This window comes from Eulemur rufifrons, chromosome 17 (assembly GCF_041146395.1).
Source record: "Eulemur rufifrons isolate Redbay chromosome 17, OSU_ERuf_1, whole genome shotgun sequence".
Taxonomy (NCBI): domain Eukaryota; kingdom Metazoa; phylum Chordata; class Mammalia; order Primates; family Lemuridae; genus Eulemur; species Eulemur rufifrons.
Window position 1 is genome coordinate 63,182,675 of NC_090999.1, and position 18,353 is coordinate 63,201,027.

General features: G+C 34.2%; 1 pseudogene; it reads right to left on the reverse strand.

Moving 5' to 3' along the window:
* Positions 1 to 5,395: 5,395 nt before the first annotated feature.
* The window catches only part of LOC138398038 (tigger transposable element-derived protein 1-like), a 106,842-nt pseudogene continuing 93,884 nt past the window's right edge, over positions 5,396 to 18,353 (reverse strand).

The following is an 18,353-nucleotide window of genomic DNA, read 5'->3' on the forward strand; positions in this document are numbered from 1 at the left end:
TGAAAACACTTTAATTCATTAAACAGCACTCCATACATCATGTGAACTTAAAACTTTATAAAAATTAACAGACTACAACTCTAACATTTTAAATCCAATTCTTCCTGTCCTGAAATCTCTAACTCATCTTATTGTTTTTATTTGTTTTATGAAATAAATATTTTCTGAACACCTCTTCCATGTCAGCCCCAGTATAGAATGTTGATGCAATGGTGAATAAAAGGACACTAGTTATACTCTGAGGGCATTAGCATTTTAGTCAAAACTACAGGTAAGCCAATACCAGTAAAAGTACAAAATGCTGATGTATCATATTAAGGAGATAACTTACCCAGATTTGAGGGACAGAAAACCTCAAAAGGGTAGATATAGGAATTGGGCATCTTGGAAGCAGTTGACTCAGCTAATCCCATTTAAATAATGGCTGCTGGTGAGATTTGAGGGGGGTTTTAAGTGAGTTGGCAGAAGGTTTTTCATATTAAAATTTAGAAGCTTATATCTTAACTTTGTTCGTGGGGCTCTGGTGCTAAGATATTACTGCTAGGGTATCTAGATAAATAAACGCATCATAAATAAACTACAATAAGAAAGCCCATCACAGACTAAGAGGACAGACTCACCACCGGGCAGGATATCTCTTAACAATGTATTAATATTGGCCAGCTGCAGTGGCTCACGCCTGTAATCCTAGCACTCTGGGAGGCCGAGATGGGAGGATTGCTTGAGCCAAGGAGTTCGACACCAGCCTGAGCAAGAGTGAGACCCTGTCTCTACAAAAAATAGAAAAATTAGCCAGGCATGGTGGTATGCACCTGTAGTTCCAGCTACTTAAGAGGCTGAGGCAGGAAGATCATGGGAGCCCAGGAGTTTGAGGTTGCAGTGAGCTATGATGATGCCACTGGACTGTAGCCGATGACAGATCAAGATCATGTCTCAAAAAAAAAAGATTGCTAACATCTTGCAATTCAACTTGGAGCATAGTTTCTACTTCAGCTTCTCTCCTTTTCTTGTCACACTGTCTTTGGGGCACAATCTAACCCAGTAGACAGCTGCAAAATAAAACCAAAGACTAGGTTTTGATTAAGACCTTGGCTTATTGATCTTATAATAAAATAGATCTACTGATGTTACAAATCCTATATATCTCATTTGATGGAAGTTCTGTTGATTTCCTGGCTAATTAGTAATATTAGGTGAATGTAATATTTTGTTCTCAGGTATTGAAAAAATATTTAATTGGCTATTTGGTTATATTGTGTTATGTACTTCCTCCAGAAATCGGAAACCAAAAGTTTTTACTTGGTTACTACAGTCCTTAATTTATTGTAAGGCTCAAAACTTTAGTTTTTAGCTTAGTATTAGCTTTTTACCCAGGACTGAAATAAAATAAATTGTGCACTTGATATTATGCCCTGCTCAGTCTTTGTTTTAGTCTTAAGAATCTATTTTTCTAGAATAATATTACTTTCAATAGTGATTTGAGATTCAACAGCATTAAAATAATTTTTTTTCATATGTGAAAGAATTATCCCGCCTTCTAACATGATGTGGTTTTAATTCTGAAAAGAATTTCATAAAATATTTCTTCAGCTGAATTGATTTTCATGGTATTAAGTATAGAAAATTATGCTTCCTTTGGATTAATTTTGTCAGCATCTTCTTGGAACTCTACATCTCCTAAAATGTTGCTTTTTTTTTTTAGCAAAGCCCTCCTCCCTCCCTACCCAAACTCCTTGGAAGCTCCATGAGAGTAGGGACCTTTGCTACCCTGCTCATCACTCTATTCCCAGCATTTAAAAAGACAAGTGCTCATTATATATCTATTATTTTAATGAATAATGGATGGATAAATATGTGAAATATATGTAACTATAGAGTTTAAAGTCATTCCTCTGGACTTTAGTTATGAATAGCATAATAATGAATGGGAAATTTTCTTGGAATACTGATAAAAATTCATATTTTGTATTGTGCTTCGACTTAACAGTATGTTCAACATTTTAATTTGATCTTCTCAACCATTCTGCATGAAAAGCAGTCTATTTTTCATCCCCCTTTTTTAAAGTTGAAACTTAAGTCTGTGCGAGAAGGTGACATTTGGAGAGCCCAAGACCATTAAAGATGCAGAGTTGGTAATCACCTGAGTCTTTGAGGAGAGACAGAGTAAGATTTGGACTTGAGAGCAGACTTCTTGGAGTTAATCTTGGCTCCGTCTTTTACAAGGGTGAGCCCTTGAGAAACTTGCCTAATTTCTTGGTGCTTCAATGGACTCATAATAGAGTCGTTGTGAGGATCAAAGGAGTCAACATTTATAAATTGCTTAGAATAATGCCTACCAACTAGTAAACACTCAGTAGATATCAGTCCTTATTATTTCTAGCCAAGGGCCCTTTCTACCCTGGGCTAGAGAAAAACTGCTTTCTTCAAAAATTTTCTTTATAATTTACCTTCAAATATAATTACATATTCATGGTACATTTTAAAGTATGCCAATATGTGCATACTCTAAGTGCTATATTTAAGTATTGTGAGTTTAATCTTTTCTTTATATTTATAGTTTTATTGTATCCATCATGATTCATAGGGATTTGTATGTTTTCATTTCGTGTAAAAAACTACCCAGTAAGGAGTGGTAAATAGAGAGAATTCACTCCAAATCAATGATGAAACAAAATTTTATGAGAGGTAACAAACAAACAAACAAACAGCATTGCATCTCTCCTATCAGATAGTTCCCTCTAGGGTAACAATCTACATCTGCAGGGACAAGGTTCCTAGTTGATCTTCCAAATAGAAAAAAAATTGCCCTAATTTTTAATTGATTTTGGTGATATATAGTAACTAACAGCTGCAAAATTGTCTGTCAGAAATGAGAATAACATGTTAGAGATTTATTTTATGTGTGGGTGTGTGTGTGTATACTTTCTCAAACTTAACTGAAATTCGTGTCTGTTGCCCCAGAGTGGTAAATGGTGACTTCGAACTAGGTTAGAAAAGGAATAGATTATTCAGTCACTATCTCTAAGACTGAGAAGCCATAAAGATAAAAAGTAAAGTTGGATTTTTAGCATACTTTCTATATTGAACTAAATTACAAATTATTAAATATTTAAGATTAAAATTATTCTTTTTTTTTTTTTTTTTTTTGTTGAGACAGAGTCTCACTTTGTTGCCCAGGCTAGAGTGAGTGCCGTGGCGTCAGCTTAGCTCACAGCAACCTCAAACTCCCGGGCTTAAGCGATCCTACTGCCTCAGCCTCCCGAGTAGCTGGGACTACAGGCATGCGCCACTATGCCCGGCTAATTTTTTCTATATAGATTTTTAGGTGTCCATATAATGTCTTTCTATTTTTAGTAGAGACGGGGTCTCGCTCAGGCTGGTCTTGAACTCCTGACCTTGAGCAATCCACCCGCCTCGGCCTCCCAGAGTGCTAGGATTACAGGCGTGAGCCACCGCGCCCGGCCAAGATTAAAATTAAAACCAAAAAAGTATTGAAACAAATGTAAGTGAATATTTTTATAATCTTAAAGAGGGAAGGAGTTCCTAAGCATAATATCAAAAAGAAAAACCAATAGAGAAAATTTGATAGATTTGATTACATAAAGATATAAAGCTTTTATATGGCAAATAAATATAAAAATTTTTAAATCAAAAATTCATAAAAAACATTTGCAAACTACGTGGAAGGCAAGGTACAATTCAATGGTTTTAGTAACTTTATCAAGGAGTAGAACCATCACTATAAATCCATTTTAGAGCACTGTCATACCCAAAATAAGCCTCCTTAATCCCCTTTGCCATTCCCAGCCTCTGGCAACCACCAATCTACTTTCTGTCTTTATAAATTTGCCATCTCTGGACATCTCGTACAAATGGAATTATGCAACATGTGATTTCTCATTCTGGCTACTTTCACTTACCATGCTTTTGAAGTTCATCCATGACTTAATAAAATGTGTCAGTGTTAATTCCTTTTAATTAATGAATAGTATCCCGTCATATAGATATACCACATTTTGTCTCTCGGTTCACCAGTTAATGGACATTTAGATTGTTTCCTGTTTGAGACCATTACGTATATGCCAACACATCAATAGCAATTATCTCTGGGTGTTGGGATTATAAGTGCTTTTCATTTTCTTCTGTATACATTTCTCTGTGTGCTTATACCTTCTTAATAATTCGGGAGGAGAAATTAGCACTATTTTTAATGGAGCTTCATATAAAATGATGAAACAGAAGGTTTGTTTAGAAATTTAGATCCCAGCTGAATTGTTTTACATGACAATTATTTTCTGCATCCCTACCCCCCCATCCCTAAATGTCCAAGATATTCTGCTGATTTTATGTAGAAGGCTAAAGAATTCAGAAATTTGTAAATATCCCAAAATTCCATTTATTAATAAAAATAGTACATAATGGCCAATTTGCCATTTAAGAGAGATTGACCCAAACACCATTTTTTTTAACCTGGCTATTACTTTACTTTTTAATTGTAATTATTTTATTAAAAGTTTGAGTCTTTTAATGAGAATAGACTGAATGCATATACATAAAGAATATAGATATAACCTCTATATAAAATTCTTGTAATGATTTATAGAATATATAACACATAACACAATATATCCTATAGAAACATATAACAATAGAAATTTGAAATAGAGAAATTGTATTAACAGTGGCAATTTGAAAAAATACAATGATTCAGTTTTGTTTGAATGGTTTTGATGTATTAAAATGTTTTTAAAAAATCAGTTATATATCTCATCTCCAAATATTAATCCTTCACATACTTACTGGGTCTTTTACATGCTAGAAATTTACTTTGAGATGAGATCACAGAGTTCTTGCTCTAGAGAACTTTAAAGAGCTAAACTTATGAAAATTTAACTTTCAAAAAGACTGACTTATGGTTAAACAATAAGTAATAGCAAGATTTAATTCGCTGCCAAATGTTTTGTGTTGTGCCTTCAAATCAACCACAAAAATCTAATTTATACAGAACCTAGAGAGTATCTACTATCAAGTGCAAGTGATTTGCAGTTTTAAACAGAAATGATGATAAAAATTTGCTTATTTTTACTACAAGAGTTGTAGGTAGGTTGTAAAGAACTAAAGCAATCAAAACATAGGACCCAAGCTGAGCTGCATGGGAATTTTGGGCAGCGCATGGTAAGTAGGACTAAATCCATATATACAGGCATACCTTGGAGATATTGCAGGTTCAGTTCCAGACCACTGCAACAAAGCGAATATCACAATAAAGGAAATAACATGAAATTTTTGGTTTTCCAGTGCACATGAAAGTTATGTTTACACTGTAGTCTGTTAAGTGTGTTATATCTTTATATCCAAAAAAATGTTCATCCCTAAAATAAGAAATACTTGTTGGCTAATAAATGCTAATGATTTTCTGATCCTTTGGTAGGTTGTAATTTTCTTTTGCTGGTGGAGAGTATTGTCTTGATGTTAATGGATGTTGACTGATCAGGGTGGTGGTTGCTGAAGGTTGGAATGGCTGTGACAATTTCTGAATGTAGTTTGGCTCATTGATTGACTTTTACTTTCAAAAAACATTGCTCTGTAGCATGCAATGCTGTTTTATATCATTTTACTCACAGTAGAACTTTCAAAATCAGAATCAATCCTCTCAAAATCTGCCATTGCTTTATCAATTTAGTTTATATAATATTCTAAATTCTTTATCAACATTTCAACAATGTTCACAGAATCTTTACTGGAAGTAGCTCCATCTCAAGAAACAACTTTCTTTGTTCATCCAGAAGAAGTAACTCCTCATGCATTGAAGTTTTATCATAAGATTGCAGCAATTCACTAACATCTTCAGGCTTCACTTCTAATTCTCCTTCTCTTGCTATTTCCACCACAACTACAGTTAATTTCTTTATTGAAGGCACGTACCCCTGAAAGTCACCCATGAAGATTGGAATTAACTTTTTCCAAACTCCTGTTTAGGTTGATATTTTGACTCTCTTCTCATGAATCACAAATGTTCTTAATGGCATCTAAAATGGTGAATTCTCCGCCATGATGAGGTTGCCAAGTGGTTAAGGCAATGGACTACTAGAACAGTAAATTCTTTCCAGAAAGTTTTCAATTTGTTTTGCCCAGATTCATCAGAGAAGGCAGTATCTATGGCAGCTATAGTCTTATGAAATGTATTTCTCAAATGATAAGACTTGAAAGTCAAAATCATTCCTTGATCCATGGGCTACAGAATGGATGTGTATTAGCAGGCACAAAATGACATTAATCTCTTTGTACAGCTCCATCAGAGCTCTTGAGTGACTAGGTGCATTGTCACTGAGCAGTTATATTTTGAATGGAATCTTCTTTTCTGAGCAGTAGGTCTTAATGGTGGGCTTAAAATACTCAATAAGCCATGCTGTAAACGGATGTGTTGTCATCCAGGCTTTGTTGTTTCATTTATAGAACACAGGCAGAGTAGATTTAGCATAATTCTTATCGGCCCTAGGATTTTTGAAATGATCAGAGAGCATTGGCTTCAACTTAAGGTCATCAGCTGCATTAGCCCCTAATAAAAGAGTAAGCTTTTCCTTTGAAGCTTTGAAGCCAGGCATTGACTTCTTTTCTCTAGCTATGAAAGTCCTAGATGGCATCTTCCAATAGAAGGCAGTTACATCTACATTGAAAATCTGTTGTTTACTGTAGCCTTCTTCAGTGATCTTAGCTAGACCTTCTGGATAAGTTGCTGCAGCTTCTACAGCAGCATTTGCTGTTTCCCCTTCCTCTTTTATGTTCTGGAGATGGCCCATTTCCTTAAAATTCATGAACTAACCTCTGCTAGCTTCCAACCTTTCTTTTGCAGCTTCCTCATTTCTCTCAGACTTCATAGACTCACGAGAGTTAGGGCTTTGCTCTGGATCAGGTTTTGGCTTAAGGGAATGTTATGGGTAGTTTTGTCTTTTATCCAGAGCACTCAAACTTTCTTCATATTAGCAATAAGGCTGTTTTGCTTTCTTATCATTCATGTGTTAACTGGAGTAACATTTTTGATTTCCTTCAAGAACTTTTCCTTTGCATTCACAACGTGGCTAACTGGCACAAATGGCTAGTTTTTAGCCCGTCTCAGCTTTCCATATGTATTCCTCTCCAAGCTTCATTTCTAGTATTTAATTTAAAGTAAGAGATGGGAGAATCTTCCTTTCATTAGAACACTTAGAGGCTATTGTAAGGTTATTATTTAATAATTGGCTTAATTTTAATATGTTGTGTCTCAGGGAATAGAGAGGCCTGAGGAGGGGGGGAGGGATGGAGGGATGTCTGGTTAGTGGGGCAGATAGAAGACACACATTTATTGATTAAGTTTGCTATTTTATATGGGTATGGTTTGTGGCACCCAAAACAATTACAATAGTAACATCAAAGAGCACTGATCACAGATTACCATAACAGTTTTAATAATAATTTAAAAGTTTGAAATAATGCAAGAATTCCAAAAATGTGACACAGACACAAAATGGGCACATGCTATTGGAAAAATGGTACCAATAGACTCACTCAAAGCAGGGTAGCCACAAATCTTTAATTTGTAAAACACACAATAATTATGAAGCACAATAAAATGATGTACAATAAAAAGAGGTATGTCTGTACAAATGGATTTAGCTCAAGGTGTTGAGAATCTCAAAACCCCAAATTCTTATCATTGATATTTAATGTGTTGCATGAGCTTAAGAATCCTAGCATTTAAATATGTGGACTTTTACTTGGAACAGAAGGTCTTTCTTTTTCAATGGAAACAAAATGGAAAACATAGTAGGCAATTTTCTAGCCAATAGTATATTGCCTCCTCACATTTTGTTTGTTAATTTTTATTTATTTATAACCTCACTTTTTTCAACAGAGGATTTAAAGCAAATTCTAGAAAAAGACATACTTAATAATAATAAGTAAAAAGGAAATAGAAAATCAGAACCAAGGAAAAGAATTATATGTCAGTGAAAATAAGAATCTGCATATCTAAAGAGTGCTTGCTTGAAATTTGGATCTAAAGTTTCCAGCAGTGAAATCACAATGGGAAGCATAGTATTTAAGTCCATTTTAAGCTGCTGCAATAGAATATCCAAGACAGGGTAATTTATAAAGGACAAAAATTTATCTCTCGTGGTTCTGGGGGCTGGGAAGGCCAAGATCAAGGTGCTGCAGCTGGTGCCTAGCGAGGGCCTTCTTGCTGCATCCTCACATGGCAGAAGAGAGAAGGACAAGCAGAGACACATATTGTGTCCTCAGGTGACAGAAAAATAAAATAAAGCAAAGCCACTGCCGCAAGCCCTTTTTATAACAGCATTAATCCATTCATGAGAGTGGAGCCCTCATAAACATCTTCATATAGGCCCCTCCTCCCAACACAATTTGATAGGGGAGTAAGTTTCCAACACACAAATATTAGGAGACACATTCAGAACGTAGCACATAGTTATGTGACCTTATTAGAAAGGATGAAGTATTTAAATTTCTCAAGGAGAGGTGAAGATCATTCTTGAGATTCATGTCCTCAAAACTTTTATGTCGAATAGTAACATAAATTTTGTTTTGTGTTTTCTTAAGCACCTCTAAGAGAACCTGACAACATAATATGCAAATACAACTTTGTGAATGTGATTTCAGGGTAGATAGCAAACAATCTCCAAAATGAGTTTATAGACAGTTCTGCAATCAGTGCGGCCTCAAACAGCAATGTCTTCCTTGAGCTGGAAGAATGATAGGGCACCCCGTATCTACCCCCCTCTTGTGGTGTACAGTAATCCAGGTTTTGAGTTAAAAGTATTGGAAGCAATGACTGAGAGCTTCCCTGAATCTGACTTTTGAAAAGAGCACAGATTGCTATGATTTTGTGTTGCTGTTTCATTTCAAAGCATATGCATCTTAAAAACAGGTGCCAAAACTGATTTTCTGCTGTTGAATCACAATGCTCTTAACTAATGTTCTAACCTGATTAGAAGAAATTTTATGACCAGACAAAAAGAGGCACCTATAAGCAAAGGCAACAGTGTCTTCCAGATTGGGCATCCAAATGTCAGAATTTTGTCTGTTGAAGTAACTAATTGCTGCGGTTTTAACAGCTTACTGTGGCAGGAAGATAACATGGAAGATAGTACAGCATAAGTGGAAAGTAACTGAGCTGTAATCAAATAAGTTTTCTTTTTCCTTTTAATTCACCACTCATTTTATTAGTTTATGATGGACTAACAGTTTATAAATTGATTGCTGGACGACTTTCTCTATTCTGACTCTTATATTTCCAATGTTAATCACCTTGATAGTTCTGGATTTACATTCTTTTCATGTTGTAGATGTCTGGTACAGAAAAGCACTAATTAATTCATGTCTAAGAAGAAAAATGCTTTTATTTATTTCTAAATGAAAAACAAAAAAGCAACTCTTTCTTTCACAAATAAATTCATCACTTGGTGACAATACAAGATGTTCTTGTTTGATTTAGATACCAGGTCCTGAAAATAAGTGATTCAGGTTATGCAGGACAATTGAAAACAAAACTTTCTTAAATCTGTTATTGACAAGAAGGTGAATTCTCTAAATTTCACTGGAAAGATCTCTCTTGCTGAATGCCAGTGAGGCTTCTGTTTATATCCCCTTGCAAACAAATAATGAAGGCCAGATAAAATGTTCAGAGAACCTCCTAGAAAGGTTTACCATATTTCCTATAAATATGAAAAAATGGATGAAATGATAGTATTTCCCCATATTTTCAATTTGTATTTTATAAGAGCTAAAACCAATACAACATGCCTATATAGAAACTTGTGATTCATAGACACATGAACATCCAAAGAGGTTTTTTTTTAAATGAATAAAAAGGCTGTTAATAGCGTAATTGCAGGTTAAGAATCTAATCTTAAGAAAACACTCTAATCCTATTATTAAGTCTATTTCTTTGCTCACTTTACTTTTACATCTCTTCCACACAGTTTAACTTTTCTCAATACCCCTTCTCTCTCCTCAACTCATCAAAAAAGTAAAAGAAGCCATTGAGATATGCTCCAAACAAGTAAAATCATCGACAATTTTTGCTTGAAATCTTATAAACATTGGTTTCAAGCTTCTATCCAACCACAAACTTGCAATTACTTTCAACAATTTACCACTTCGCACTCAATTGCCTTGCCTGAAAAAAAGAAATGAATACCTATAGGACAGGATTGTGGTAAGAATTAGAGAACATGTGAGCAAATTGCCTAGTGCCTTGTAGGTGCTAAATAAATAGTATTATACTAGGTCTTTGTTTTTTTGTTTGCTTTTTTATTAATGGGCTTCTAGATCTGGTGATTTACCAGACGATAGTGTCTAAATGAAGTTGCCCTCCCAGCGATAGAGAACTTAACTCCTAAAGGTAAGTGTCAATCAGTCTCTCTTGCTCTCTTATAGAACCCATGAGGGCATCCAAAAAAGCGTATCTATGACCTTAGTTCATATCATACAAGCTCCTTTCCCATAGCAAATTTGTGCTAAAAGATGGAAGTAATAGCTAGATGTGTTGGGAGGCGGGGATCAGGAACAATAATGAGGCACAAGGAATGTGAAAGACAATTTAGTGCTTCCTCCTAGCCTGCATTTCATCTTACCCTTTGCTGTCTGTGGACTATTCATCAGCATTACCATGCACTGAAATCTCCTTTGAAATTTTAATCAATTTAACATTGGTGTATCTATAGATTAGATGAAATAACTTTTGCTGTCTCTTCCAAGCACCTTTGTCATATGAATGGCTTACAGCCCTCATATTTCTCAATATGAATTTCCAGATATCCTTCTATTTCAATCTTGTTTTCAAAGGACAAGGTGGAATATGACAATGGTAATGAAGATTAACTGAAAGACTAATTATTTAGTCACCAGTGGGGGGGATGAGGCGTACAGCTAAATCTTTCTGTCAGGAATATTCATAACTAGTTCAGTTTAAATGCCAGATTTATGAGAGCAAGTGATCCATCTCTATCATACACCGGATGCTTTATTTAAGGTAGGTTCAGAAGAATCTTAATTTTTCATGCAAAGCTATTCACTGTATATCAATCCTAAAACATAGCTCTCTTTTCACTTCCCTATGTGTTACGCCCTGCTTACACTTTACCACAGACATTTAGATTGAGTCTTAAATGATTACTATATATTAGGAATCTCTGTATTTTTTTGACATTCACATAATTATATTTTTCTTTTTAACCTGAAACAGACTCATTTGATTGGTGACAAATCTTGTGCCATAAACTCAACATGAATGGATTTCTAATTAGTAGATTTAATTGCATAAAAAATGATACTTTATTTAATACCTACTAACATTTTGATACTGTAAGTATCCAATTGCAGCATATATCTAGTATTAAATTAGCATATGATTTAAATGCTGAATTGGCCATAGAAAGTTAATGTCATAATCAATATAGAGAACTCTTAATCGTAAATGTGTCCTTTATCAAGTTTGTATAATTACATATATGCCCAATTAAAATGATAAACATATGAATCGAGAAGATAGTTTTTCTTCCTATGGTTAGATAATAATGTTATTTTTAGCTTAGTTAACAAAAACAATGAATAAAAATGATTTAAGGAAATATCTAAGCTATATGTAAATAAAAATAAAAACTAAAGAGTTAAATATTTGAGCAGAGATATCTGTTGCTTAAAAATGCATTTTAGACCATAATATTACCTAAAGCTATGAACTTTCCAGCTTTTACAGATGGGAAGCATTGAGAACTCCAAGCAAAAGTTAGTATTTGGACCTTCCTTTCTAGTTACCTTTGAGACATTTCTGTAATGAGGAAATGGAACAACTGACAAATCATTACTGCAAATATTTTTTTTCTTGAATACAGAGGAAAATCTCTAATCTGATATTTAACTAGGTCCCCTCGAACACAATCCAAAGTTCATAATCATGACACTTAACCTTCAGTTTTTCCTTGGCCATGTGCCTTTTAAGTTTGGGATACTTATCTAGTTGCGGAAAGTTGCTAACAGTATTTTTATCAACTGTAATCATGAGTGAAACAACTTATGGTTTTGAATAGTCTATAAATCTCCCTGGACCAAAGGAACTCTTATTGTGCATGGATTATAGTCTGCCAGAAAATTTGAGGACTACAGAAGGCTGTTATTCCAATTCACTGTGATATGCGCTTCTTGAGGAAATCATGAGGTTCAGGAAATATCATTCTAAGCTGATCCTTAAGAAAAATATTTAAAATAAGGCAAGATTTTTTCCTTTTAGGTACCTCTTACCTCACCATTTACTCAGTGCTTTCAAGCTTCTTTATAAATCTAAAAGTTTCCAATGACCCAGTTCTCTTTCATGTCTCTAAAGTGAACCTTCTTGCCTTTCTCTCACTTCTGGATGTGGCATTGCGTCTGTCCTCCTGGACTCATGGCAAATATTTACATCGATAATTTGCCACAGTGCTTTCCTATTGAGATTCGACATGGCCTCAGAATCTTCCTCAAACTTGCACTCCAAGGTGACACCAGTATATTATTTGATCAGAATCAGCATGGAAGATGAAATGTAAATCCATCATTTGCCTTAAATGAACTAATAGTGGGACTATCAGATGGGGCAGGGGGTGGACTCATAGTATGCAGTGATGCTTTGATTATCTCTCAAAGAGTTTACCAATTCAGTCCAACTTCACAACGTTTATCCTGTAAGTTGTTGAAGATACCTATTCCTTGTGTTCTGTTTGCAAGAGTGCCCAAAGTGAGGAATCCTTCTTAGCAGAGAGAATCTTCTGTGACGACCTGAATGAAGTATAAAACCTGTGCCGAGTCAGATAATAAAGTTCAGTGAAGTATGTGCTGCTCAAACATTTCAAATCTTTTATGGAATGGTTGGTGAAAAGAAAGAGGAAGGAAAGAAGAAAAGAAAAGAAGAAAGGATATCTTGTAAATATTTACCTTTTGGCCTATGTATTAGTTTCCTATTGCTGCTGTAACAAATTACCAAAAATTTAGTGACTTAAAACAACACATTAATTTTCATACAGTTTTGGAGGTCAAGAGTCTGAAATGGCTTCCACTGAACTAAAATAAAAATACTGTGAGGATTGTGTTCCTTATGGAGGCTCTAGGGGAGAATGTGTTTCCTTACCTTTTCTAGCTTCTAGAGCAGGGGTGGGGAACCTTTTCAAGTTGGAAGGTCGCATTATTAAGCTGTAATCAAATAAGGCTGCATTCAAGAAACTTCAATTAGACATACTTAAAAATGTACATTATTTTGTAAACATCTAACTACTATGTACTTAATAATTTCAAAAAAATGAAAACTATTTGTTAATTGTAACGTTAACCTTTTAGTGACTTTGTTGTGTCTGCTTTTTGTCAGAAAACATTTGAATATTTGGTTGCAGCATGGAGGTCCACAGTTTCAGTTGATCCTCTTGATGGATATAAGTCATTTATTACCTTAAATGCATCTTGATTTTGGTTAGATAGGAAAATGTAGATTCACACCAATAAGCATTTGGTTCAAAAGCAAGACAGCATTTTTGAGGCATGTTGCCAAAGATGTGCATATTCTACTGCATTTTTCCACATTTCAAATGGATATTTCTTATCATCAAACAATAACTTTAAAATGTCATCTGCTGAGAGCTCAATCAATTCCATCTGTAGTTATTTAGGTACCTTGCTAATATCAACTAGGTGAGGCTGAAATGCTAATTTGAGTGTGGTGTCATGATTCTCAAAGTCAGTGAACCTTTCATTGTATTCTCCAATTAATAGGTCTATAACAGTTCCATATTCTTAAGATGATTCACATATATCATCCTACTCATCAATGACCTTTACTAACTGGGGAAAATGTTCATCCGACATTTCCTTTGAAGAATTATTTTCAAAAAAGATAGCTTCTTTCAAAATGCTTGGACTTTTTGCCACATATCATATATAAACTTAGTTTTACCTTGTAAAGTAACATTCAAGTCCTTCTGACTTGACATTATGTCACACAGAAATGTATATAAAAATTTTCTTTCAATAATTCACATTGCTGATTCTATTCTTCATAAAATTTAACTATCTGTTCTTGCAGAGATAAAATTTTGGCTAACACCTTTCCCTATGATAGAAAACACAATTTAGAATGATATGATAAATCCACACTGAATACCTCATCATTCAACTTTAACATGTTAGAAAACTGCTGATGCCATGTTGCATCTGCACTGAATATAGTTAACAATACTTATACCTGTTGCAAAGTGTCACTTAAAATGGTACCTTTAGCAGAGAGGTTTTGCTGATGCAAGATACAATGAAAAGAAATGAGAGCATCTGGATCTGTTAATACTTTTTCTATCTCTGCAATAAACCCTTTATGTTTTCCTGTCATGGAAGGTGCACCATCTGTACATACACTTACTAAATTTACCAATTCAGTCCGACTTCACAACATTTATCTTGAAAGTTGTTGATGATACCTATTCCTTGTATTCTGTTTGCAAGAGTGCCCAAAGTGAGGAATTCTTCTTAGCAAAGAAAATCTTCTGTTATGACCTGCATGAAGTATAAAACCTGTACCGAGTCAGTAGTATCAGTTGACTTATCCAAAGTGATTGAATAATACATAATTTTCCTTTTGAAGTATTACATGAAGTTGTTTTGTTAAATTGAAGACTAATTCATGCTGCCAATCAGTAATGGTTGTCCTCGAAAGAGGCAGTTTTTTATACTTTAAAACATTATGGAGATCTAAACATCCTACAACTTTGACAATGAATCCTTTCACAATTTCTACATCACTGAATGGCTTCCCTTTTTTCCTCAGTAGATATATTGTTGCTTGAAAGAATTGTCTTGGCTTTTGCTTTTCATTTTTAAATTTCTGAAATAGAATCTTTTGAGCCTCTCCCACTAATTTAAAATATTTGTGGTCCTTATGAGTGTTATAATGCTAATGAGCATTGAATTTCTTTAATGTTGATATTGCAGTATCACAAAGCAAGCAAATCACCTTATCCTTAGCAGAAACAAAATAATACTGCAATTCCCAATTCTCATTAAAAATCTGTTTTCTTCCTTCAGTGTTCTCTTGGTCTTCTTTAACATGATTGGCTGTTAAAAAGACAGAATTAAAAAATACTATTGAGCTGTGCAACTATTCACAAATTCCACTTCAAACAGAATCACAGTGCAGCGTTGTCAAAAGCTCATAACAGACTGGTGCACTTTAACCCCATAAACTCTCATCAACCAGCCTGGTGTGGTAGTGGTGCCCATCAGGTGGGGGAAGTTAGAACTAAGTAAGGAGCATAGCAGACGTCAATTAAGCCCTTATGGCTTACTAATGTTCTAATTGTGCCAGTTAATTTGAGAAGATTATTTGTTGAAACTTATTTTATCCTTTGGCATTTTGAATACATTCATTTAAAAAATCAAATGGAAATATAAAAGATGAACAAAATAGTATGAATAAAAATAAAAAGATTTGTTCTGTAAAATTGGGATTCAGTCAAAAGTCTGCCCTGAAGGACCTAGAAGGCCACATGTGCCCTTAAGGCTTCAGGCTCCCCACCCCTGTTCTACAGACTGCCTGAATTCCTTGACTTATAACCCTTTTCCTCCATCTTCAAAGCCAGCAAAGATGGGTTGAATTCTTCTCACATCCAATCAATGACTCTCTTGCCTCCCTCTTTCTTTTATGAAGATGCTTGTGATTGTATTGGACTCCAATAATAACCTAAGATAATCTCCCCATCTCAAAATTCTTAACTTAATCACATTTGCAAAGTCCTTTTTCCCATGCAAGGTAACATATTCACTGGTCTGGTAATTAGGGCATCTCTGGGGAGCCACTACTCTGCCTACCATTCTGCATCTACACAGCAACAACAAAAGAAATAAATCAAGGCAAGAAGAGTTAATATTCATTGTGAGGAACTATGTTTCAAATATCTCCTTAACTATCTTTGCCTCTAGTCATGTTTCTAGAAATACAGTATATTGTGGCTGGAAGCAGGGTGGAGGGTAAATTATGCCTGGATTCAGGCAAATCCTGCCTATCCTTATTAATTATGTGTCTCTAGAGGGCAAGTCATATAAGCACTCTGTTTTGCACCTGGAAAGAGATGATAAAAATATGCTATCTCAAGGGATTCTCCTGAAGATGAAATGCTATATTCCATGCAAAGTGTTTAGTACAATCCTGGAAACACAATAAATGTTGCCTCTTATCTTTCTTGGAACTGTTCCTTATATGTCACATATTCCATAAACTGCTATTAAATAAATATTGTATGAATGAACTTGCCAAAGAGGCTACTTTTGGACTTAATCATTTGATGATGCAACTTCTTTTGGTTCTTAATTATACAGCATAGGAAATAGCTTAGAAAGCTTAAGCTCTAGCACTTTAGCCAACATGACAAATTCCATACAGTAAAGGGAATTGCCTGTTTAATTCTATTCTAGTCATTGCACATCTGATAGACTAAATAGGAAGTCACAGATACTTTGAGATCAGTCTGACCATCTTAATAAAGTTAAACTTTAGATCTTTAAGATGTGGTAAAACATTGGTAACTGAGATTCAGTCTTTATATTATCAATTGAGACCCTATAAAGCTTTTTAAATTATATGTAGTATTAGCCAGTCAATATCCATTTAGCTAACCAAAGCTTTTAGAATTCATGCTTCAGTTTCTTTCAATATGACATTTTTTATATGACATCTAGTTCCAGGAGGAAATTTTGTTTTGACATGTACAATTAATATTTAAAAACTGGGTAAAACAAAACTAATACCTCCATAGCACCAAATCAAAGCAAATCAAGAGGTGAAAAAAGAAAGGTCTTTCTTGTCCATAGATAAGTTAGAGAGATTGGCTCTAGTTTAGTGACTTTTAAAATTGAAAGATTCTTTTAATTTTCTTAAGCTAGGATTTAATATATCCCATTGCATTAAAGCATTTTAGAACATATAACCAGATCTAATTTTACTTCATGCTTTATTCTCAAGCCTTAAATGCCAGCCCAAGGAACCAAAAAAGGGCATGATGTAGGAGAAGGTCAGTAAGGGCAGTATATCAAACAATTATATTGAACTACTCCATGGGATAAAAATAATGGAATTTCTAGAGCAGACCTGGATTCCATCCAAAAACATCAATGGTATACGTCCTATTGTACTTCACTGTGCTTCGTCTGTATCTTTCAGCAAATCAAACCTACATTGCTTTCAGACATTGCAGGTTTATTTCCCAGAATATAACTTTTTTAAGGTTATTTTAGGGTTGTTAATTTTTGAAAATATTACCAGTAATTTGAATTAATTTCATTTAATTCAAAAAGATAAAATTATCAAAATATGATAATAATAAATGTCTCAGTGAGAAGAAGCCAGACTGTATTGTGTCAAGGCTTTTACAAAGAGAAAAATTAGCCATCATATTTTATTCTGCAATTAAAATGAAGAAAATTTTCCCAGTACTTTTTATACATGAAAATGAAATTTAGCAGCTCTTTATTCAAATGATTTTACTGATAGTGCTATACCAATATGAAAAAGGAAAATGTTTAAAATATTTCCACTCAATATTTATCCTGTAGAAGATAGAAAAACCCACCTTGTTATTTTGGGTTGGATATGCTAATCTGGCAGGCTTTCCTAGGAATTTAAGTGGTTACATTCATAACTTCAGAGTACCAGTTGTTGAAAGTTCTTACCATCTAAAATAAAGATGTTGAATTCCAACCACTTAATCTGAATCTGTATTCCCAGAAATCAAATCTATCCAAATAATTTTTAAATTGATTGCATTTAACCCTACTGAATGTAATATTGTAAGACTAATGGAAATAGGATACAAATGGAATGTCCAACATATATAAACTGGCTGAGAATACAAGTTAAATATAGGTAGGCTGAACTAAGATTACTCACATTTGTAGAAAGATCATTATTTACTGGAAAGTAAAGTTGTCTTCTTTCACTAGAGGAACTAAAATTAAGTTGAAATTATTTGTGTGAATAAGTAATTACATAAAGCATAATTAATTATACAATTATATTAGTTAATATATTATTAAAATTATACACACATATTTGTAGGCATTGTTGACAAATTTAGAAAATGCACACCTAAGGCAGGCCTATGGAAATCATGTCACAACCTATTTAAAAATAATGAACTTACGCTATATGCCAGTGGCCAGAAATAGTGCATACAGAACAAGAGTGATATAACTCTCTCTTCCTACCAAGTAGAATAACAAACCTCATTGATTATGGAATTTTTTTCCACTGAGCCTAAAATCTAGTTTCAATACACTTCACAGCACAG